Source organism: Hypanus sabinus, chromosome 8 (assembly GCF_030144855.1).
Source record: "Hypanus sabinus isolate sHypSab1 chromosome 8, sHypSab1.hap1, whole genome shotgun sequence".
NCBI classification, from domain to species: Eukaryota; Metazoa; Chordata; class Chondrichthyes; order Myliobatiformes; family Dasyatidae; genus Hypanus; species Hypanus sabinus.
Window position 1 is genome coordinate 1,755,267 of NC_082713.1, and position 23,786 is coordinate 1,779,052.

The 23,786-nt window shown below is 47.9% G+C and overlaps 1 protein-coding gene across 1 annotated transcript in view; it reads left to right on the plus strand.

Moving 5' to 3' along the window:
• Positions 1 to 3,741: 3,741 nt before the first annotated feature.
• Positions 3,742 to 23,786, plus strand: part of LOC132397895 (tumor necrosis factor ligand superfamily member 10-like) — a 59,098-nt gene continuing 39,053 nt past the window's right edge. The window contains exon 1 of the mRNA XM_059976670.1: positions 3,742 to 3,778. The gene's annotated coding sequence lies outside the window, so the exon portion shown is untranslated. The remainder of the gene's footprint in view (positions 3,779 to 23,786) is intronic.

Consider the following 23,786-nt stretch of genomic DNA (forward strand, 5'->3'; position numbering starts at 1 on the left):
GGGGAGACAGCCTCAAGTGCAGTACCAGTCCAAATACACAACAACCTCCTTTGTCTACCTTATATGTTATTTCTGCAAAGAGTTTCAACAGAGTTGTCAGACAAGATTTTCCCTTAAGGAAACTATGCTGACTTTGGCCTATTTTATCATGTGTCTCCACGTATCCTGAAACCTTATCCTTAACAATTGATTCTAATATCTTCACAACCACTGCGGTCAGGTTAACTGGAAAAAGAAGAATTTCCTTTCTTCTGCCTCACTCCCATCTTGAAGAATGGAGTGACATTTGCAATTTTCCAATCCTCTGGAACCTATTGATTCTTGAAAGATCATTACTAATACCTCCACAATCTCTTCAGCTTCCTCTTTTAGAACCCTGGGGTATTGTGCATCAAGTCCAGGTAACTTATCTACCTTCAGACTTTTCAGTTTCCCAAGCACCATCTCCTTAGTAACGGCAACTTAACTCACTTTTGCCCCCTGACACTCTTGAACATCTTTCACAGTAAAGACTGATGCAAAATACTTATTCAGTCCTTGTCCCCTCTTATTATCTCTCCTGCATAATCTTCCAGCTGTCTATTATCTATTCTCACCGCTCTTTTACTCTTTATAATTATATACCTGTATATATTTGAAAACACTTCAGATAGCTGCCCATTCGCCTCCATTCAGAGCCCCAAACAGTCCTTCCAGGTGCAAATCTGGTGGGTCACTAAATCTGTCTGGTGCTCCCATCTGCCAAAAGCAGAACTTCTCAGTGGCCACCTCTAAAGAACAGACAGACATACTTTATTGATCCCGAAGGAAATTTGGTTTCATTACAGCCGCACCAAGAATAGTGAAGAAATATAGCAATATAAAACCATAAATAATTAAATAATAATAAGTTAATCATGCCAAGTGGAAATAAGTCCAGGACCAGCCTATCGGCTCAGGGTGTCTGACACTCCGAGGGAGGAGTTGTAAAGCTTGATGGCCACAGATAGGAATGACTTCCTGTGCCGCTCAGTGTTACATCTCGGTGGAACTCCTGTTCCGTTACTCTGCAATGCTCACTCTTACCTCTTACCCAAGATCTATGTATGCCTTTTTTCTCTGCCTGGTCCTGCTCCACTGAAATTATGTCCTCATTTCTCAATTCCATTCTATCTCTGTTGGTTCAGTGCCTTTCCACCTACATCTGCAACCTCCTCAACAACCTTCAATTCTTTGGCCCTTACTGCCATATTTTCACCATGGATGTCCAGTCCCTATACACTTCTATCCCAGTTCTCTTCAAGAAGGCCTTAAAATTCTCTGCTTCTTTCTCAATAAAAGATCAAACCAGTTCCCCTCCACCACTACCTCCTCTATCTGGCAAGACTGGTCCTCACCCTCAACAGGTTTTCCTTCCCATGCTCCCACTTTCTCCAAATCCAAGGGGTAGCCATGGGCACCACATGGGTCCCAGCTATACCCACCTTTTTATTGGCTACATTCAACAGGCTCCAAGCCTTCCACGGTAATGCTCCCCAACTCTTCCTGCATAACATTGACAACTGCACTGGTGCTGCTTCCTGCACCCATGCTGAGTTCGTCAATTTCATCAACCTTGCCTCCAACTTCCCCCCACCCCTTAAACTAACTTGGTCCATTTCTGACATCTCCATCCCCTTTCGCGATCTCTCTGTCTCCATTTCTGCAGACAAACTGTCAACCTACATCTTCTTTAAACCTGCTGATTCACATGGTTATCTCGACTACACCTCTTCCCACCCTAAAAATGCTTTTCCCTTTTCTCAGGTCCTTCGTCTCTACTGCATCTGTCCTCAGGATGAGGCTTTCCTTATCATGTCCTCCTTCTTCTACCACTGATGTTGCCCTAACCTGCATCTCCTCCATTTCCTGAACATCCTCACTCACCCCATCTTCCCACTGCCTTAACAGTGATAGAGTTCCTCTTTGTCCTTACCTACCACCCCAGGAGCCTCTACATTCAACACGTCATTCTCTGCAACTTCTGCTGTCTTCAATAGGATTCTACCAAAGAAACACACCTTTCCCTTTCCTCCTCTCTCCACTTTCTGAAGGGATCGCTTCCTATTGTGTGTGGTGCTCCCGATGCATCCTCCTGTACATTGCTAAGACCCAACATAAATTGGGGGACTGCTTTCTTGAGCACCTCTGCCCCATCCACCAGAAGCGGAACTTCACAGTGGCCAAATATTTTAATTCCCATTTCCGTCAATGGCCTCCTCTTGTGCCACAGTGAGGCCACCCTCAGGGTGAAGAAACAACACCTTATATTCTTTCTGGGTAGCCTCTTGTTGGCATATCAATTGCTCCCTCTGGTTAAAAAAAAATGTTCCTCCCTCTTCCCACTATAGCCTCTTACCTCTTCTCACAGTGCCCCTCCTCCTACTCTTTCTCCTATGGTCCACTCTCCTTTCCTTCAACTCCAGCCCTTGATCTTTCTTATTCACGTTCTAGTTGTCCTCCTTCCCTCGCCTTCATTTGATTACCCCTTCTTTCCAGGCCTGGAGGTGGGTGTCAATTGAGAGGGAACGGGGCACAGCCTTTCGAGCCACCCACCCAGTCACGGGAAAAACGTACATGGCAGCAGTGGGAATTGAGCCCCAGTCGCTAGTACAGTGAAAGCGCTCTGGTGCTAACCACTACCCTCTGCTGCTGCCTGACCTGTTGAGATCCTCCAGCATTTTGCGTGTTTCAGTATCGCATCCGCCATTACTTACCAGTGCGATTTGGAATCTCATTCGAAAAGTGAAACGAGGTTGTGAAAGGTGCTGTTGCAGCATTTGAGGTGACGGTTTCACAGTATTGTTTGCCTGCAGTTCTATGTTAGTTGTGGTTTGCTAATTTTATCTGCAGCAACCACTATTTTACTATCAGTTTCCAGCTCTTTCCGAGTGTTCAATGGTGCCCACGTTCCTCCCTCACACAGGTTCGGTTCCGGGAGAGTCGTGTTCACAACCCTTGCTTCCGAGTCCCAGTTATGTTCCCAACATCCCTGACTCTGGCGCCAGAGCGTGTCCACGCTTATGTTCCCATGGAAACAAACCTCACACGGACTCCCATTGGCTCACATACGGAAACACACATTGACAGACTCATGGACACAAGTAAAACCCGATGGTGCGCGTTCCCACTAGTGCACTAATGGACACATACAGTTTCCACTGAAGAACAGATGGATAGACACACACACGTTCCCAATGACTCATAATTAGACACACACAGACTCTCATTGACATATAACTGGATACGCACGAACTCTCAATACTGCACACAGGATACACTGTAGTTACAACCCTGCGCCAGGATTGCACATACATGTGTAGGTTGGTCAGTTCCTTGCAATTGACCGGAAAATTCCACCGTATCGGTATTGGTAAAACTATAGCCGGGTTCCTCTAATCACCCCACAGGTCAGCAGGAGTCGGGCTATGCCGGAGGGGAAATACCAAGTGCTGTGGGGAGTTCTGGGCGTCCCAGTGTAAGGAGCCCCGCACAGCTCATCTCCTTCAGTCGCACGTCGCCCAGACACCCCTAAAGCAGTTACAGCCGGTGTTTAGAAGCTGGTGGCCGACGGGGGAACGCCCGTTCACTGTACTCAGACCCGGAACACACCCGGACTGCGGCTGTCCAGCATTCGGACAGTGAGAGCTGACGATGACCAGCCCTGAACATCCGCCTCCGTTATATGTAATGTATATCACAGCACTGAGCGAGGGACGGTTCTGAAGAAGTGCCGCACTGGGAGCACCTCACACTTGAGGTGAGATGAGGGAACACACAGGTTCCCATGAGGGAACGCCGCATCGTACGAGGGGCGGCACTGAGGGAGCGTCGGGTTATGGGAGGGGCGGTACTGAGAGAGAGAGTCACATTGCGAGATGGGCGGTACTGAGGGAGGGTCCTTCCCTGTACACTGGAGACCTGGGGTGGAAGGTGTTGTACAGGACGTTAGTATGAAACATGTTTTTAAGCAAGTTCACTGACACCCCGTCCAATTGTCCAGTCTGTGGTTGAGAGGAATTAGGGTACCATGCACACATGGAGTGAGAGAGGTTGCAGTCCCTTCTTGAATATCTGAAGCGGTTGCTCCACAGGTTACAATTACATTGCAGCCCTGCGCTCCTTACATATGGATACCCATTTCGGAAGGGGGCGGGTCTTTTGGAAGATTCACTGGTGGGCTTGCTCCGAGGCCTGGCCAAGATAGCCACTCACGGGTGCAGGCGACGGACAGTCGAGGGCTCTGCCTACCCTTCTTCCGGGGATATGGTGGTGCCCGGCTGTCCGTGGAGAGGGCGCATGCGGTCATAATGGGTACAGAGGGGAATTTCCGGAAACGGTGCCCCCAGGGAATTGACTGTTTTATAGACAGTAATAATCATATTTTAATTTGAGTTTGTTCACTTTGTAAATACTTGATGTTTACATTTTGTGTAAATAAACTTTAGACGTTTGTAAAAAAAAAGGAGGGGGTGTTACTGAGGGAACGTGACCCTTTGTCACCTTGTGTTGAACTGGGTCTTTGGCCAGAATCTCAGGCGGAAGGCCGGAACGGCTGGAGTGGCGGGTGGTCTCCGTCACAAACCCAACCTCATTGGTCCAGTGTCCCAAAGGGAGAGACCCTGATTGGATGATGTCACGCCCTCCGCCCATCTGGAAGACCTTCCATAGCACATAACTCTGAATTCTTCTTTCATCCATGTGCCTATCCAAGAATCTTTTAGATGCTCGTCTCTCTGCATCTACCACTACTCCTGGCACAGTGTCCCATGCACTCTCTGCATCAAAATACTACCTCTGCCGTCCCCCTCTAAACTCTCCTCCAATCACCTTAAAAGGATGTCCTCTGCTTTTGGTCATTGCTGGCAAAAGGCACTGGCTTCATTGTCATCTGTCTTATCTCTTTTCATCTTGTACAGCAGAGCAGAAGAGAGCTGACACTCCAGGCCATGGAGGGACACAAGTGAAAACTTCCCTGTAAATGGACAGCAATTGGTTGACAGATTGATCAGGATCTATGGCCAGTTTGAGTGGGTATCAGGGGCCAGGGTTATCTACTTGAAGACCCAGGCCATGCTTTTCAGCAACTGGCCCGACTAATCCAGTGTCCACTTCACCATCAAGTCCAATTACATTAAGGTGCAGGGTATTTGGTTCAGAGAGGCCTAGGCATGAAACAAAAAAGTGCCTGGAGTGGGCTGGGAAGGTAAACCAGAAACTGGGACTGAGGGGAGGGCACTTCCTATCTATAACTGGGAAGAACCTGCTTATCAGGTTCTCTCAGGGCTGCTCTACTTTGCAAAGGTGTGTCCCCTGCTCCTCCAGCTTGAGAATCCTCAAGCTGTCTTTAGGTTGATCTGGGAATCTAAGATGGAGTTTCTTAGATGGGTCACAATGCACAGGTCCCTGTAGAACAGGGGCAGAAATGTACCCAATGTTGCTCTCACCTTGATGACCACCTTTGTGTGTAGCTGCATCAGGATGTGTATAGAATCTAAATACAGTAATGTTCAAAGGTTTTAGGCAACATACTGTTATAAGAAGCACCCTTGTAATAATGATCAGTGAGGCACAGAGAATCTGTCGTTACCAACAAGTAACTTTTATTGTCTCAACTAAAAAGTACATGGGTTCACACTCTATCTACCCGTGTGCACCCTACTAGCACCCATGGCCCTCCTTGATAGTCAATGAAGAGAAAAGAAGTCTACGCTGACCAGGCGTTCCTCATGGTCCTGATTTCCATGTGTCCGTGGGGTCCTCCTTATCCACAATGGTTTGTCTTTGGCTGTTGGAGAGTTATCACCTTTCTTCTGGTCAATAATACCAATATTAACAAAGACTCACAGGTATTGCTGTTACAAAGGCAAATAAAGAGAGGCTGGAGATGGATGCCTTTCCACCATGTGTTCAAATCAAATCAAAATTAATCCATGCAGGAAATGATTAAAAAAAACAGCTTGCAGTACTGTGCAAAGTCAATTTCCCTCAGGATCAATAAAGTATGTCTGTCTGTCTGTATATATGCACTTAAGACTTTGCACAGCACTGGATTCGGGCACAAAATAACACTGTCCCCAATGCTGTTCCCATTGCCATGCAACATTCCTGTCAGCTGGACATTACCGCACTACCTGTCCTTCGTTGGAAGATTCCTTTGGACCAACACCTTTGACCTCAAGGCCATCAGGCAGTGGTCAGAACAAAACATCCTGCGGATACTGCAGGAGAAGGACTCATTGGACACAGTGGGTGGTTTCCATGCAGACTGCCCAGACCATCTCACAGGCTGCCTCAATGCCAAGTCTCAGCAACAAGCGCCAAGACCTAACCTGTCTGGCAGTGAGAGGCCCCCCCCCCCACCGTGAAATCCTGCATGTCCAGAGCATCACTTCCACTGTGTGCTGCTTGCCAGATGACTGTGGTGGGGAGGAGATAGTAACTCAACTCTTTTCAGACTCTGGGTTTGCAAAGAGGGTGTGAAGAAAGATAAAAGGGCCTGTTCATCCCAAGTAGCTGTGCAACAGAGGACTCTCTGGTCTATGGCATGTTCCCAGGGACATACACACAGATAAACATCAAGTTCATCAACTCGGTGAAAGAGACTCTTTGGTGAGATGTTGTGGAGGAATGATGCCAAATGGCACATTCCAGACTGCAGGATTAGGTGCTAAGGGACGCACTGAAGCTTGGTGCAGCCACCACAAGGGCTCAGTGGGGAAAGGCCACGGTGTAGGATTCTTCTCTTACTGAAGAGTGAGGGGCTGGGTGATGTGGGAGGGATGGAGCCTCTCAATTACTGTAGTATTTAATATATAACTCCAAAGTGTCAGATGAGTGGACACAGGGAGGAGTGACGAACTGAACACAATATTTCAAGTGTAGTCTAGCCAGAGTGGCATAGAGTTGCAACATTGCCCTTGAACTCAGTCCCCTGACTAATGAAGACCAAAACACCACGTGCATTCTGAACAACTCTATCAACTTGTGTGGCAGCTTTGGGGACCCCAAGATCCCTCTGTTCCTCCATACAGCCAAGAACCTTGTATTCTGCCTTCAAGCTTGACCTTCCAAAGTGGATCACTTCACAGTTTTCAGGATTGAACTCCATCTGCCACCTCAGCTTACTTTGTGTTTTGTATTTATATTCTCCCCTTCCCAACCCTTGCTATAACTTAAACCAACTTCTTTCCCCCTCTTCTCCAGTATTGACTAGCAGTCTTCAACTTGAAACAATAACTGTTTCTCTCTAAACAATCGCTGACCGACCTGCAGAGAGGTTTAGGCACTTCCTGTTTTCGTTTCACATTTCCAACCTATACAGTTTTTTTTTAATTTTCATGAAATGTTGTGCAATGTGTTGATGTTGTTTCAGCTAATTGTTGGTGTGAAGTGCAATACAGGGGTTTCTATGAGCAGTTTCAGCAACTCGGGATTCCTGTAATAACACACACAGTGATATATTTTTACAATATTTTGACAGATTGTAGAAGGCATAGGTTTATCTGATTATATCATTTATCTATTTGCTTACACACCAGGTGTTATAAAAATTAATAATGAACTGAACTACTTCACCAATTGGTGGCAACTGAAGGTTCGACAACAGTTGAGGCTTGTGGTTTCGTTATTTTTAGTTTGTTGAGACGTGTGAGCCGTCACACAAGCTGGGTACTTCAGCATTTGTGAGTGAGCTGAATGTCTCCTAATGCCTGAGGGGTGGACTTTGGGCTAGTTTTCAGTACCCCTGGGGAGCCTGTGTCCCCCATTAGCAGAATCTGTAACCAATGTTCTTCTCCAAAGTTTCTCAAATGCCAATATGAAGCAGTGTGGGAGAGGAGATCCCCATGGGCAGAAATATAGACCCAGCTGGACTAATCTCTCATGTGAAATAACCAAGCAATATGGAACTCAGCCACTCTCACCCACAGGCCACTTGTCACAGCATACACTCTGACAACTGAGACGATTTGGCCCCTTGTGCATGTACTGCTACCATTCATTGCAAGCTGGTATCAATTTGATATTCTTGAGGTCTGATGGGATGACATCTGAGTCACATGTCTGCACATGGTCTTTGCCTCTGCTATTACCCTTGGTAAGGTGTTCCAGAAAACTACCCCTGATATTCCCCCAAACTTTCCTCCGATCACCTTAAAGTTATGCTTTCTGTATTAGCCATTACCGACCTGAAAAACAAGTCTGGCCATCCAGTTGATCTATGCCTCTTAACTTCTTGTATACTTCTAATAAGTCACCTTTCATCCTCCATCGGTCCAGAAAGAAAAAGCCCGAGCTCACTCAATCTATCGTCATTAAACATGTCTCTAATTCAGGCAGAATCCCTAGAGCCCTGCCTCCTTCCTATAATGAGGCAACCAGATGTATTTTTCATTTTTAGTGGTTCTTCCTCTCAGGGTTTGTTCTTCACACCAAACATTCTCTGGCAAGGGATCTCTTAGGCATTTGTGAAATTAAAATGACCAATGATGACATCTTGCAGACAGCTTACAGAACTCTTGGATACTCTTCTTCTGCTAAATATACAGTACTTCATCTTTGTGTTCTTGTGAACTACAGTCGATTGCAACCTGTAATTTCCATTTTAAGAATTAATGTTTTTGGCCTGTCTGGCATTTCTGTGATCTCCTGGGGAGGGGGTTAATGTGGATAAGAATCTGTGTCGATTCTTAATTGCAGGATATGAACCCATGTGTAACTCTATTACTCCGCACCAATTAAACCGTCGTGCAAAATTAAAATCATGAAAGACAAGAGTAGAACACGAACAGGTATCCAGCGCCATCGTTCTGCATTTGACTGGTGTCTCTTGCTGCTGGGTCCTGCGTCGCTGGATTCGGGAGCAGCTGTTGCCTCCAACCACTGGGATTCTGGACAGGCTTGCCTCAATGCTGAAAGCACTCTGCAGTTGTGGACTCACTTTGGGGACTCTGCAGTTCATGTTCCTTGTGTTTTTTTTACCCTTTTTAAATGATTTGCGTGATTTGATCAGGATGTTCCAGCACTGATCGAGCTCTGCAGCTGTGGCCTGTGGGGGGACATTGTGGTTAATGTTATTATTTATTATTATTTGCATGATTTGTTCTTTTTTGCGCATTGGGTGTTTGATGGTTTTGTTGTGTGGGTTTTTTTCTTTGAACAGATTTTATTGGGTTTCTTTGCTTTGTGGCTGCCTGCAAAAAGATGAACCTCAAGGTTAACAGGAGATCCTGAGTATGCTGGAGCATTGGTGTATTGCTCATGTGGTTCCATTGTTTAAAAAGGGTTCTAAGAGTAAACCTAGCAATTATAGGCCTGTCAGTTTGACGTCAGTGCTGGGTAAATTAATGGAAAGTATTCTTAGAGATGGTATATATAATTATCTGGATAGACAGGGTCTGATTAGGAACAGTCAGCATGGATTTGTGCGTGGAAGGTCATGTTTGACAAATCATTGAATTTTTTGAAGAGGTTACGAGGAAAGTTGACGAGGGTAAAGCAGTAGATGTTGTCTATATGGACTTCAGTAAGGTCTTTGACAAGGTTCCGCAAGGAAGGTTAGTTAGGAAGGTTCAATCTTTAGGTATTAGTATTAAAGTAGTAAAATGGATTCAACAGTGGTTGGTTGGGAGATGCCAGAGAGTAGTGGTGGATAACTGTTTGACAGGTTGGAGGCCGGTGACTAGTGGTGTGCCTCAGGGATCTGTACTGTGCCCAATGTTGTTTGTCATCTACATTAATGATTTGGATGAGGGGTGGTAAATTGGATTAGTAATTATGCAGATGATACTAAGGTAGTTGGCATTGTGGATAATGAAGTAGGATTTCAAAGTTTGCAGAGAGATTTAGGCCAATTAGAAGAGTGGGCTGAATGATGGCAGGTGGAGTTTAATGCTGATAAGTGTGAGGTGCTACATTTTGGTAGGAATAATCCAAATAGGACATACATGGTAAATGGTAGGGCATTGAAGAATGCAGTAGAACAGAGTGATCTAGGAATAATGGTGCATAGTTCCCTGAAGGTAGAATCTCATGTGGATAGGGTGGTGAAGAGAGCTTTTGGTATGCTGGCCTTTATAAATCAGAGCATTGAGTATAGGAGTTGGGATGTAATGTTAAAATTGTAGAAGGCATTGGTAAGGCCGAATTTGGAGTATTGTGTACAGTTCTGGTCACCGAATTATAGGAAAGATGTCAACAAAATAGAGAGAGTACAGAGAAGATTTTCTAGAATGTTACCTGGGTTTCAGCACCTAAGTTACAGGGAAAGTTTGAACAAGTTAGGTCTTTATTCTTTGGAACGTAGAAGGTTGAGGGGGGACTTGATAGAGGTAATTTAAAATTATGAGGGGGATAGATAGAGTTGATGTGGATAGGCTTTTTCCATTGAGAGTAGGGGAGATTCAAACAAGAGGACATGAGTTGAGAGATAGGAGGCAAAAGTTTAGGGGTAACACGAGGGGGAGTTTCTTTACTCAGAGTGGTAGCTGTGTGAAACGAGCTTCCAGTAGAAGTGGTAGAGGCAGGTTCAGTATTGTCATTTAAAGTAAAAATGAATAGGTATATGGACAGGAAAGGAATGGAGGGTTATGGGCTGAGTACGTGTCAGTGGGACTAGGTGAGGGTAAGCGTTCAGCACGGACTAGAAGGGCCGAGATGGCCTGTTTCCGTGCTGTAATTGTTATATGGTTATATAACATATACATACTTCAATAATAAATGTACTCTGAATTTTGGTGTTTTGCTCTGAGTCCATCTGGGGGTCTTTGTGGTCTGAATGGGGAATCTGTGGTTAAATCTCAGTCTCCATCGTAAAGCTTTAAAAAGGCAAAGAGGGCCATGCACTGACCGGGCTGGGGGTGGGGGAGTGGGGAGGGGGATCCTTCCAGTCTGTTAGCGAGGAGACAAGTTCCAGGGATGAAATCAAAGTCTCCAAACACTGCTTGTGTTCCCTTTGTGTTCTGGTTTCCTCCTACGGTTAGCATTCTAATTTGTGGGCATGCTGTGTTGGTGCTGAAGCATGGTGGGAATTGCAGGCTTCCCCCCCCCTCCACCCCGCACATCCTCACACAGACAGACATACTTTATTGATCCCGAGGGAAATTGGGTTTCGTTACAGCCACACCAAACAAGAATAGTGAAGAAATATAGCAATATAAAACCATAAATAATTAAATAATAATAAGTTAATCATGCCAAGAGGAAATAAGTCCAGGAACAGCCTATCGGCTCAGGGTGTCTGACACTCCGAGGGAGGAGTTGTAAAGTTTGATGGCCACAGGTAGGAATGACTTCCTATGACGCTCAGTGTTGCATCTCGGTGGAATGAGTCTCTGGCTGAATGTACTCCTGTGCCTTACCAGTACATTATGGAGTGGATGGGAGTCATTGTCCAGGATGGCATGCAACTTGGACAGCATCCTCTTTTCAGACACCCACCGTCAGAGAGTCCAGTTCAAGTTTGTTGATTCTGTTGGTGTCTGCTACCCTCAGCCTGCTGCCCCAGCACACAACAGCAAACATGATAGCACTAGCCACCACAGACTTGTAGAACATCCTCAGCATCATCTGGCAGATGTTAAAGGACCTCAGTCTCCTCAGGAAATAGAGACATCTCTGACCCTTCTTGTAGACAGCCTCAGTGTTCTTTGACCAGTCCAGTTTATTGTCCATTCGTATCCCCAGGTATTTGTAATCCTCCACCATGTCCACACTGACCCCTTGGATGGAAACAGGGGTGACTGGTGCCTTAGCCCTCCTCAGGTCCACCACCAGCTCCTTAATCTTTTTCACATTAAGCTGCAGATGATTCTGCTCAGACCATGTGACAAAGTGTCCCACCGTAGCCCTGTACTCAGCCTCATCTCCCCTGCTGATGCATCAAACTATGGCAGAGTCATCAGAAAACTTCTGAAGATAACAAGACTCTGTGTTGTAGTTGAAGTCTGAGGTGTAGATAACACTATGTTGGTTATTGACACAAATTAAGCATTTCATTGAATGTTCCAATGTTTCAATACACATTTCACAAATAAAGATTAGGCAGTTGGATTAGACACTGGCTTTCTGGGAAAAGCCATAGACTGGTAGTAGATGGTTGCCTCTCTGGCTGGAGGCCTGTGACTAGTGGTGAGCCTCAGGGATCGGTGCGGGGTCCTTTCTTGTTTGTCATCTATATCAATTATCAAGATGATAATGTGGCTAACTAGATCAGCAAATTTGCAGATGACACCAAGATTAGGGTGCAGTCAACAGTGAGGAAGGCAATGATGGCTTACAGAGGGATCTGCATCAGCTGGAAAATGGGCTGAAAAATGGCTGATAGAATTTAATGCAGATAAGTGTGAGGTTTTGCTCTTTGGCGGAAGACTGAGGGATTTCATAGATGTATGCAGAATTATGAGGGATATAGATAAGGTAAATCCAAGTAGCTTTTTCTACTGATGTTGGGTGGAACTGCAACCAGAGATCATGGATTAAGGGTGAAATGTGAAAAGTCTAAGAGGAACATGAGGGGAAACTTCTTCACACTGAGAGTGTAAATTGAGCATAGGTGGTACATGCGAGCTTGATTTCAATGTATAAGAGAAGTTCGGATAGGTGCATGGATAGTAGGGATATGGAAGGCTATGGTCTGGGAGCAGGTCATTGAGAGTAGGCAGATTAAATGGTTTTGGCATGCACCAGATAGGCAGAAGAGTCTGCTTCTGTGTTGTCCTTCTTCATGACTCCAGGACTAAAGCTGATCATTATCTTTATCTTCAATGCACCTTTGTTGGAAGATGAATGAATGCTTTCACATGGAGACTAATGGTTCTTTGCTGAGTTACAGAATGGTAGGGAACAGATCTGAGCAAAACACACAAAATGCTGGAGGAACTCAGCAAGCTATGCAACATCTATGTTGACTTTTCGGCCCAAAATGTTGACTGTACTCTTTTTCATGGATGCTGCTAGGTCTGATGAGTTCCTCCAGCATTTTGTGTGTGATGCTTGGATTTCCAGTATCTGCAGATCTTCTCACCTGTGGGAACAGATCTGGACTAGGGACCAGTTGTGACTGGACTGAATGTGGTCGAGGCGAGGTAGGTTGTCTGTGTAGAATACTTCAGGAAGTATGTGTTGAGACTGGTGTTCTGTGCTCGGTGTCAGATGTGGAAAGTTCAGGAGACTCCCAGCCTCCTGGACGGCCACATCTGCACCAGGTGCATTGAGCTGCAGCTCCTTAGGGACAGTGTTAGGGAACTGGAGATGCAGCTCGATGACCTTCACCTGGTCAGGGACAGTGAGGAGGTGACAGAGAGGAGCTATAGGCAGGTGGTTACACAGCAGCCTCGGGAGTCAGATGAGTGGGTAACAGTCAGGAGAGGTAAGAGCAGGAGTCAAATCCTAGAGAGTACCACTGTGGCTGTACCCATTAACAATAAGTACTCGTGCTTGAGTACTGTTGAGGGGATGGCCTACCTGGGGGAAGCAACAGTGGCCGTGCCTCTGGCACAGAGCCTGGCCCTGTGGTTCAGGAGGGAAGGGAAAGGAAGAGGAAGGCAGCAGTGATAGGGGACCCTATAGTTAGGGGGTCAGACAGGCGATTCTGTGGACGCAGGAAAAAAACTCAGATGGTACTTGCCTCTCAGGTGCCAAGGTCCGGGATGTTTCTGAACGCATCCATGATATCCTGAAGTGGGAAGGAGAACAGCCAGAGGTCATGGTACATATTGGTACCAACGACATAGGTAGGAAAAGGGAGGAGGTCCTGAAAACAGACTCCATGGAGTTAGGAAGGAAGAGGAGAAGCAGGACCACAAAGGTAGTCACCTCAGGATTACTGCCTGTGTCATGCAACAGTGAATATAGGAATTGAGTGAAGTGAAGGATCAATGTGTGGCTGAGGGATTGGAGCAGGGGACAGGGATTCATAGATTTCTGGATCATTGGGACTTCTTTTAGGGGCAGGCGTGACCTGTACAAAAAGGACAGGTTGCACTTGAATCCCAGGGGGCCCAATATCCTGGCAGGGAGATTTTCTACACCTATTGGGAGGAGTTGAAACTAGAATTGCTGGGGTGTGGGAACCGAACTGAAGAAGCAGAGGAAGAAGCGGTTGGCTCACAAATAGAGAAAGCTTGGACACAGTGCAAGAGAGAGGATAGGCATGTGATAGAGAAGGGACGCACTCAGCTGATGGTTTGAGATGTGTCTATTTTAAAGCAAGGAGTATTATGAACAAAGCAGATGTTTTTAGAGCATGGATTAGAACTTTCTAAGGCAGGGACATGTTTGGCACAATTCTATCCCCTTTAGCATAGCATTGGAGAGAGATAGGAGCAGTCAAGTTAGGAAAGTGTTTAATTGGAGTAAGGGGAAATATGAGGCTATCAGGCAGGAATTTCGAAGAATAAATTGGGAACAGATGTTCTCAGGGAAATGTACAGAAGAAATGCAGCAAATCTTCAGGGGATATTTGTGCAGAGTTCTGCATAGGTACATTCCAATGGGACAGGGAAGTTATGGTAGGGTACAGGAACCGTGGTGTACAAAGCCTCTAGTCAAGAAGAAAAGAAAAGTTTATGAAAGGTTCAAAAAGCTGGGTAATGATAGAGATTGAGAAGATTATAAGGCTAGCAGGAAGGTGTCATGGTCCCATCTGGCAATTCCCCATTACCTCTTTAATTGGGCCCTAACCCCCTTTGCCTGATTTCCAATCATTCCCAATTCAGCAAATTACACACACCTGCTGCCCATCAGTAACTCCAGGATAAAAACCCTGGAAACACAACAAGGAGCTGCCAGTTCGTTGGTCAACTCCGGTGTGAGTAACCTCGTTTCCTGGTTCTTAGGGCGGTCAGTTCTAAGTCTAGCATCGCTCCTGGATACCGACTCCACGCTCGCTACGTCAATAACACCTCCCGACTCTGCCTCCGCGCCCGTGTTCTGCACTTGGGTTCGTCTGCCACCACACTCGTGTAACAGAATGAACTGGCCATAATGAACCCAGTGGACACAGATCCCGTACAACAGGCCCTTGTCAGCCAGGGCTACCTATTGGGCACCCATGACTAACCGCTTAGGGAGGTCACGGAAAACCTTTGGATGCTGCCCATGAATACATGGAAGGTCAGTGAGCAGGTGGATCCAGTTTCTGTTTCCCTTCCTCCGTCCCCTCCAAGAATCCTGACTACCCAACCTGCACCACTTGGCATGGCGTCGCCCCTGAGATCAGCAACACAGTCCCCTCGAGAGCTCTAAGTACCTGAGCCTGAATCTTACCCTGGGGACCTAGGGAGGTGCCAGACCTTCCTGTTACAATGCTCTCTGGTCTTCGAGCTACAGCCATGTACCTACACTTCAGATAAATCCAAGACTGCGTACATCATGGGGCTCTTACGAGGGGATGCCTTGATAACCGACCAGAGGTTTGTTCCTCCTTCCCCTCCTTTGTTGCTGAAATGAGGAAAGTCTTCGAACAACCCATTCGCGGTGAGGACGCCGCTAAACGCTTGCTGACTCTTTGTCAGGGTTTGTGAAGCATAGCAAGGTCTTCCATCGAGTTCCGAACCTCAGCCGCAGACTCAGGGCGGAACGACGAGGCCCTACGGGAGGTGTTTCGACAGGGCCTTTCGGACAAGATAAAAGATTAAATGGACACGGACTGTCTGGATTCTCTGATCTCGCTATCTTAGATTAGATTATCGACTAGATAATATAATTAGATTAGATTAGATTATCGACTTCAAGAGCGGCTGAGAGAAGGAACCAGTCGCCCCACTCCTCGGAAGTCCGCGGTCACCTTATCGGTCCCAGCCAGCCTCCCTTCCCCAGCCGCTCCAAATGCAGCTCCTGCTCCAACCATCCCCACCACCCTGGGGGAGGAACCGATGCAGGGTGGAACCGGCCCTCCCCGGCTGAACGACTTCGGAGGTGGAGAGCTGCCGATTGTTTCTACTGTCGCCAGCCAGGACATTTCCGGGATACCTGCCCTCCCCGGTCAAAAGGGAGGGCTCACCAGTGGAAAAAGGGGGTCCTGGTGAGCCGAACGATACTCCCTTCAGACCACCCCCCCCCCCCCACACTCGGATGTAAATCCCGGCTACAGTGATTTACCAACGACAGTCTCTGTCCCTATCGGCTTTGTAGATTCCGGTGCCGAGGGCAATCTGCTGCCCGAAGACATAGCCTCACAGGCTGGAATGCCTCATGAGCTGTTAACTACCCCACTGGCGGCCCGGGCCCTGGACGGAAAACTGCTGACTCGGGTGACCCACTGTACGCCTCCCCTGACCTTGATCCTATTCGGCAACATCGGGAGGAGGTACAGTTCAGTCTCATTCGTTCACCTCAAGCCCCGGTAGTTCTAGGGTATCCATGGGTGACCCAACACAATCCCCACATCGACTGGTCTACCGGGAGGATAGCCAAATGGAGCCAGTCTTGTCACGCCAACTGTCTGCGGACGGCCCCATCTCCCAGGAAAGCTACCGCGACCCCGCCTGTCCCAGAACCCCTCGATTTGTCCCGAGTTCCCACAGAATACCATGACCTGGGACCGGTACTCAGTAAACAATAGGCCCTTTCCCTGCCTCCGCACCGCCCATATGATTGTGCCATTGGCCTTCTCCCCGGGGCCTCGCTACCCACCAGTCGCCTTTTTAACCAATCCAGACCAGAGAGATTGGCCATGGAAAAGTATATCGCGGCGGGCATTATCAGATCTTCATCTTTCCCGGTAGGCGCCGGTGACTTCTTTGTAGAAAAGGACAGGTCGCTTCGTCCTTGTATTGATTAGAGGCCTAAACAGTGTAAGAATAACTACCCTTTACCCCTCATTAGTTCGGCTTTTGCCGAATTGCATGGAGCCACCATTTTTTTTTAAAGCTGGACCTTCGTAACGCCTACCATCTAGTCAGGGTGAGGGAGGGGGACGAGTGAAAGACAGCCTTTAATACACCTCTGGGTCACTTTGAATATTTGGTCATGCCGTTTGGCCTCACCAATGCTCCCGCCGTCTTTCAAGCCTTCATCAATGACGTGCTGAGGGATATCCTGGGCCCAGCCCGTCAATTCATTGTCGAGGTGGACGCCTCTGACTCCGGGATAGGAGCAGTCCTGTCCCACGATCAAGTTCGGACGAAAAGCTTCACCCCTGTGCCTTCTATTCTCGCCGACTGTTCCCCGCCGAGCGGAATTAAACGTGAGGAATCGGGAACTCCTGGCGGTCAAACTAGCATTGGAAGAATGGAGGCACTGGCTGGAGGGGGCAGAACAACTGTTTGCGGTATGGACTGATCATAAAAACCTGGGGTATATTCAGACCGCCAAAGGTTTGAATTCCCATCAGGCCCATTGGGCATTATTGTTTGGACGGTTCAAGTTCTCCCTCACATACCGTCCAGGGTCCAAGAACGGGAAGCCGGATTCACTGTCCCGCCAATACGACTCCAAGGAGTACACCTCCAGCCCAGAGACTATCCTCCCACCATCCTGCGTGGTTGCCACCCTCACTTGGGAGATAGAATCCAAAGTAAAAGAAGCCCAACGGGATAACCCCGACCCTGGCAATGGACCCAGTGATCGCCAGTATGTGCCCTTTTCCATCAGGTCTCAGGTTCTCCAATGGGGGCACACGTCTCGGTTCGCCTGCCACCCCGGGAGTGATCGGACCCCAGCGCTCCTGATAAAACACTTTTGGTGGTCGTCCATGGAGGCGGATGCCCATTCCTATGTCTCGGTATGTTCCATCTGTGCCCGGGGAAAAGCCTCTCATTGGCCACCTGCGGGATTACTTTCGTCCTCCACCTGTCCCTGGTTGTCCCTGGTCACATATTGCCCTACACTTCATCACTGGTCTAGCCCCTTCACGTGGGAACACCACCATACTCGCCATGGTAGACCAGTTCTCCAAGGTGGTGCACTTCGTAGCCCTCCCTAAACTCCCTCCCGCCCAAGAAACCATAGATCTTCTCGTCCGCCACGTCTTCCGCCTCCACGGAATCCCCGCGGACATCGTCTCCGATCGAGGTCCCCAGTTCATCTCACAAGTATGGAAAGCCTTCTGTCAAGCCTTAGATGCAACGGTCAGCCTGTCATCCGGCTTCCACCCCCAGACGAACGGGCAGATGTAACGGATCAACCAAGACCTGGAGGCGACGCTACGTTGTGTAACAGTAAACAACCTGTTGACCCGGAGCAACCACCTCCCATGGGTTGAGTCCGCCCACAACTCTCTGGTGAGCTCGGCCATTGGGAGGTCTCCGTTCGAGTGCTCCCTTGGGTACCCACCCCTGCTGTTCCCGCACAAGAAGAGGAGATTGCGGTACCGTCGGTTCACGACCATATCGATAGGTGCCTTAAGGTTTGGGAGGAGACACGCACCATCCTACTCAGATCAGCAAGACGCAATAAGAAGACGGCCGACCGACACCGGACTCCGGCGCCTGAGTACCAACTGGAGCAGATGGTGTGAATTTCATCAAGGACATCCCGCTCAAGAACGAGCAGAGGAAACTCGCACCTCCTTCCTGAGACCATTCATGGTCGAAAGTGTTATCAATCCCGCAGCGGTCCGCCTACAACTGCCAAGATCTATGCGCATCCACCCGACTTTTCATGTTTCCTAGTTAAAGCCAGTTTCCGTCAGCCCGTTGTGTCCCTCGGCTGAGACTCCCCCACCTGCCCGTATCATCGACAACCATCCAGCATACACAGTCCGAAGACTACTGGATGTGCGCCGTAGGGGCTAGGGGTTTCCAATATCTGGTAGACTGGGAAGGGTACGGTCCAGAAGAGCGTTCCTGGATACCCTGCTCCTTCATCCTAGACCCTTCCCTCATCCAGGACTTTCATCTTAACCATCCAGACAGGCCTGGAGGCTGCCATTGAGGGAGGGATACTGTCATGGACCAGTCTGGCAATTCCCCATTACCTCTTTAATTGGGCCCTAACCCCCTTCGCCTGATTTCCAATCATTCCCAATTCAGCAAATTACACACACCTGCTTCCCATCAGTAACTCCAGGATAAAAACCCTGGAAACACAACAAGGAGCTGCCAGTTTGTTGGTCAACTCCGGTGTGAGTAACCTTGTTTCCTGGTTCTTAGGGCGGCCAGTTCTAAGTCTAGCATCGCTCCTGGATACCGACTCCACGCTCGCTACGTCAATAACACCTCCCGACTCTGCCTCTGCGCCCGTGTTCTGCACTTGGGTTCATCCACTGCCACACTCGTGTAACAGAATGAGGTTAAGAAAGAAATTAGGAGAGCCAGAAAGGGCCATGAGAAGGCCTTGGCAGACAGGATTAAGGAAAACCCCAGGCATTCTACAAGTATGTGAAGAGCAAGAGGATAAGATGTGCGAGAATAGGATCAATCAAGTGTAACAGTGGAAAAGTGTGACTGGAACAGGAGAGAGCAGAGGTACTTAATGAATAGCAACACACACAAAATGTTGGTGGAACGCAGCAGGCCAAGCAGCATCTATAGGGAGAAGCACTGTTGCTGTTTCAGGCTGAGACCCTTCGTCAGGACTAACTGAAAGAAAGGTAGTAAGAGATTTGAAAGCAGGAGGAGGAGGGGAAATGCGAAAAGATATAAGACCGGAGGGGGTGGGATGAAGTTGAGAGCCAGAAAGGTGATTGGCAAAAGGGATACAGAGCTGGAGAAGGGAAAGGATCATGGGACGGGAGGCCTAGGGAGAAAGAAAGGGGGAAGGGAGCACCAGAGGGAGATGGAGAACGGGCAGAGTGATGGGCAGAACAAGGAAAAAAGGAGGGGAAAATAACTAAATATATCAGGGATGGGGTAAGAAGAGGAGGAGGGGCATTAACGGAAGTTGGAGAAGTCAATGTTCATGCCATCAGGTTGGAGGCTACCCAGACGGTATACAAGGTGTTGTTCCTCCAACCTGAGTGTGGCTTCATCTTGACAATAGAGGAGGCCATGGATTGACATATCAGAATGGGAATGGGACGTGGAATTAAAACGTGTGGCCACTGGGAGATCCTGCTTTCTCTGGCGGACTGAGCGTAGGTGTTCAGCGAAACAGTCTCCCAGTCTGTGTCGGGTCTCACCAATATATAGAAGGCCACACCGGGAGCACCAGATGCAGTATACCACACCAGCCGACTCACAGGTGAAGTGTCGCCTCACCTGGAAGGACTGTCTTGGGCCCTGAATGGTGGTGAGGGAGGAAGTGTAAGGGCAGGTGTAGCACTTGTTCTGCTTACAAGGATAAGTGCCAGGAGGGAGATCGGTGGGAAGGGATGGGGGGGACGAGTGGACAAGGGAGTCGCGTAGGGAGCGATCTCTGCGGAAAGCAGAAAGGGGGGGGAGGGAAAGATGTGCTTGGTAGTGGGATCCCATCGGAGGTGGCGGAAGTTACGGACAATTATACGTTGGACCTGGAGGCTGGTGGGGTGGTAGGTGAGCACAAGGGGAACCCTATCACGAGAGGGGCAGTGGGCGGATGGTGTGAGGGCAGATGTGCGGGAAATGGGAGAGATGCATTTGAGAGCAGAGTTGATGGTGGAAGAAGGGAAGCCCCTCTGTTTAAAAAAGGAAGACATCTCCTTCGTTCTGGAATGAAAAGCCTCATCCTGAGAGCAGATGCAGCAGAGATGGAGGAATTGTGAGAAGGGGATAACATTTTTGCAAGAGACAGGGTGGGAAGAGGAATAGTCCAGGTAGCTATGAGAGTCTGTAGGCTTATAGTAGATATCAGTAGTGTGAGAGTAAGCGTTCGACATGGACTAAAAGGGTCGACATGGCCTGTTTCCGTGCTGTAATTGTTATATGGTTATAAGCCATCTCCAGAGATGGAGACAGAAAGATCAAGAAAGGGGAGGTAGGTGTTGGAAATAGACCAGGTAAATTTGAGGGCAGGATGAAAGTTGGAGGCAAAGTTAATGAAGTCAATGAGCTCAGCATGCGTGCAGGAGGCAGCACCAATGCAGTCATCGATGTAGCGAAGGAAAAGAGGGGGACGGATACCCATACAGGCTTGGGACATGGACTGTTCCACAAAGCCAACAAAAAGGCAGGCATAACTGGGACCCATACTGGTGCCTGTGGCTACACCTTTAGTTTGGAGGAAGTAGGAGGAGCCAAAGGAGAAATTATTAAGAGTAAGGACTCATTGCACTAGATGGAGGAGAGTGGTGGTAGAGGGGAACTGGTTAGGTCTGGAATCCAAAAAGAAGTGAAGAGCTCTGAGACCTTCCTGGTGGGGGATGGAGGTATATAGGGACTAGATGTCCATGGCGAAAATAAGGCGGTGGGGACCAGGGAACAAAATCATTGAAAAAATTCAAAGCGTGAGAAGTGTCAGGAACATAGGTGGAAAGGGATTGAACAAGGGGGGATAAAACAGTGACAAGGTATGCAGAAATGAGTTTGGTGGGGCAGGAGCAAGCAGAGACAATGGGTCTATCTGGACAGGCAGGTTTGTGGATCTTGGGTAGGAGGTAGAAACGGGAAGTGCGGGGTGTGGGAACTATGAGGTTGGTGGCAATGGATGGGAGATCCCCAGAGCTGATAAGGTTGGTGATGGTATAGGAGATAATGGTCTGGTTCTCCTTAGTGGGGTCATGATCAAGGGATAAATAAGAGGAGGTATCAGAGAGTTGTCGCTGTCTCTTGGCCAGGTAGATGTCAGTCCGCCAGACGACAAGAGCTCCCCGCTTATCAGTGGGTTTTATAGTGAGGTTGGGATTGGTGCGGAGGGAGCGGAGAGTAAAGCATTCGGAAGAAGTGAAGTTGGAATTGGAACACAGTGTGGTGAAGTTGAAGTGTGATCGTTGATGTCCCGTTAGCAATTAATAATAAAGAGATCCAGAGCAGGCAGAAGACCAGAGCGGGGTGTCCATGAAGAGGAGGAGGGTTGAAGATGGGAGAAGAGGTCATCGGTGGGGGTAGGAGAGTCCTTGCCAAAGCTCGGAGATGGAGCTGGGGGAAGAAGAGTTCAGCATCGTGGCATACACCGAACTCGCTGAGGTGTGGGCAAAGGGGGGCAAAGGTGAGGCCCTTACTGAGGACAGAGCGCTCTGCCTCAGAGAATTGAAGGTTGGAGGGAAAGGTAAAGACCCGGCATGGTTGAGAGATGGGATCAGAGGGGGGAGGGAAGCTGGTGGTGTCGGTGGAGAGGGGAGGGTTGGCGTGAGAGGAAGATGGAGCCTCTGAGGGCCCAGGAGCTGACAATGGGATCTGAGGGATCCCATGAATCCCTCAATGAATACTTAGTACAATGAGTACTTAATGAATACTTTGCTTCAGTATTCAGTACGGAAAAGGACCTTGGCGAATGTCAGGATGACCTAGCGGACTGCATGTAGATATTAAGAAAGAGGATGTGCTGGAGCTTTTGGAAAGCATCAAATTGGATAACTCATCGGGACCAGATGAGATGTACCCCAGGCTACTGTGGAAGGAGATTGCTGAGCCTCTGGTGATGATCTTTGCATCATCAATGGGGATGGGAGAGGTTTTGGAAGGTTGTGGATGTTGTTCCTTTATTCAAGAAAGGGAAGAGAGATGGCCTAGGAAATTATAAAACAGTGAGTCTTACTTCAGTGGTTGGTAAGTTGATGGAAAAGATCCTGAGAGGCAGGATTTATGAACATTTGGAAAGTCATAATATGATTAGAAATAGTCAGCATAGCTTTGTCAATGGCAGGTCGTGCCTTACAAGCCTGGCTGAATTTCTTGAGGATGTGACTAAACACATTGATGAAGGAAGAACAGTAGATGTAGTGTATATGGATTTCACAAGGCATTTGGCAGGGTACCCCATGCAAGGCTTATTGAGAAAGTAAGGAGGCATGGGATCCAAGAGGACATTGCTTTGTGGATCCAGAAGGCAAAGAGTGGTTGTAGATGGGTCATATTCTGCATGGAGGCTGGTGAACATTTGGAAAGTCATAATATGATTAGAAATAGTCAGCATAGCTTTGTCAATGGCAGGTCGTGCCTTACAAGCCTGGCTGAATTTCTTGAGGATGTGACTAAACACATTGATGAAGGAAGAACAGTAGATGTAGTGTATATGGATTTCACAAGGCATTTGGCAGGGTACCCCATGCAAGGCTTATTGAGAAAGTAAGGAGGCATGGGATCCAAGAGGACATTGCTTTGTGGATCCAGAAGGCAAAGAGTGGTTGTAGATGGGTCATATTCTGCATGGAGGCTGGTGACTCATGAATCTGCTCTGGGACCCCTACTCTTTGTGATTTTTTATAAATGACCTGGATGAAGAAGTGAAGGGATGGGTTAGTAAATTTGCTGATGATACAAAGGTTGGTGGTGTTGTGGATAGTGTGGAGGTTACAGCAGGACATTGATCGGATGCAAAATTGGGCTGAGAAATGGCAGATGGAGGTCAAACCAGATTAAGTGTGAGGTTGTTCATTTTGGCAGGTCAAGTATGATGGCAGAATATAGTATTAATGGTAAGACTCTTGGCATTGTGGAGGATCTGAGGGATTTTGGGGTCCGAGTCCGTAGGACATTCAAAGCTGCTTTGTAAGTTGACTCTGTGGTGAAGAAGGCATACGGTGCATTGGCCTTCATCAATCGTGGGTTGAGTTTAGGAGCCAAGAGGTAATGTTGCAGCCATCTAGGACCTTGGTCAGACCCCACTTGGAGTATTGTGCTCAGTTCTGATTGCCTCACTATAGAAAAGATGTTGAAACTACAGAAAGGGTGCAGAGGAGATTTACAAGGATGTTACCTGGATTGGGGAGCATGCCTTATGAGAATAAGTTGAGTGAACTCAGCTTTTTC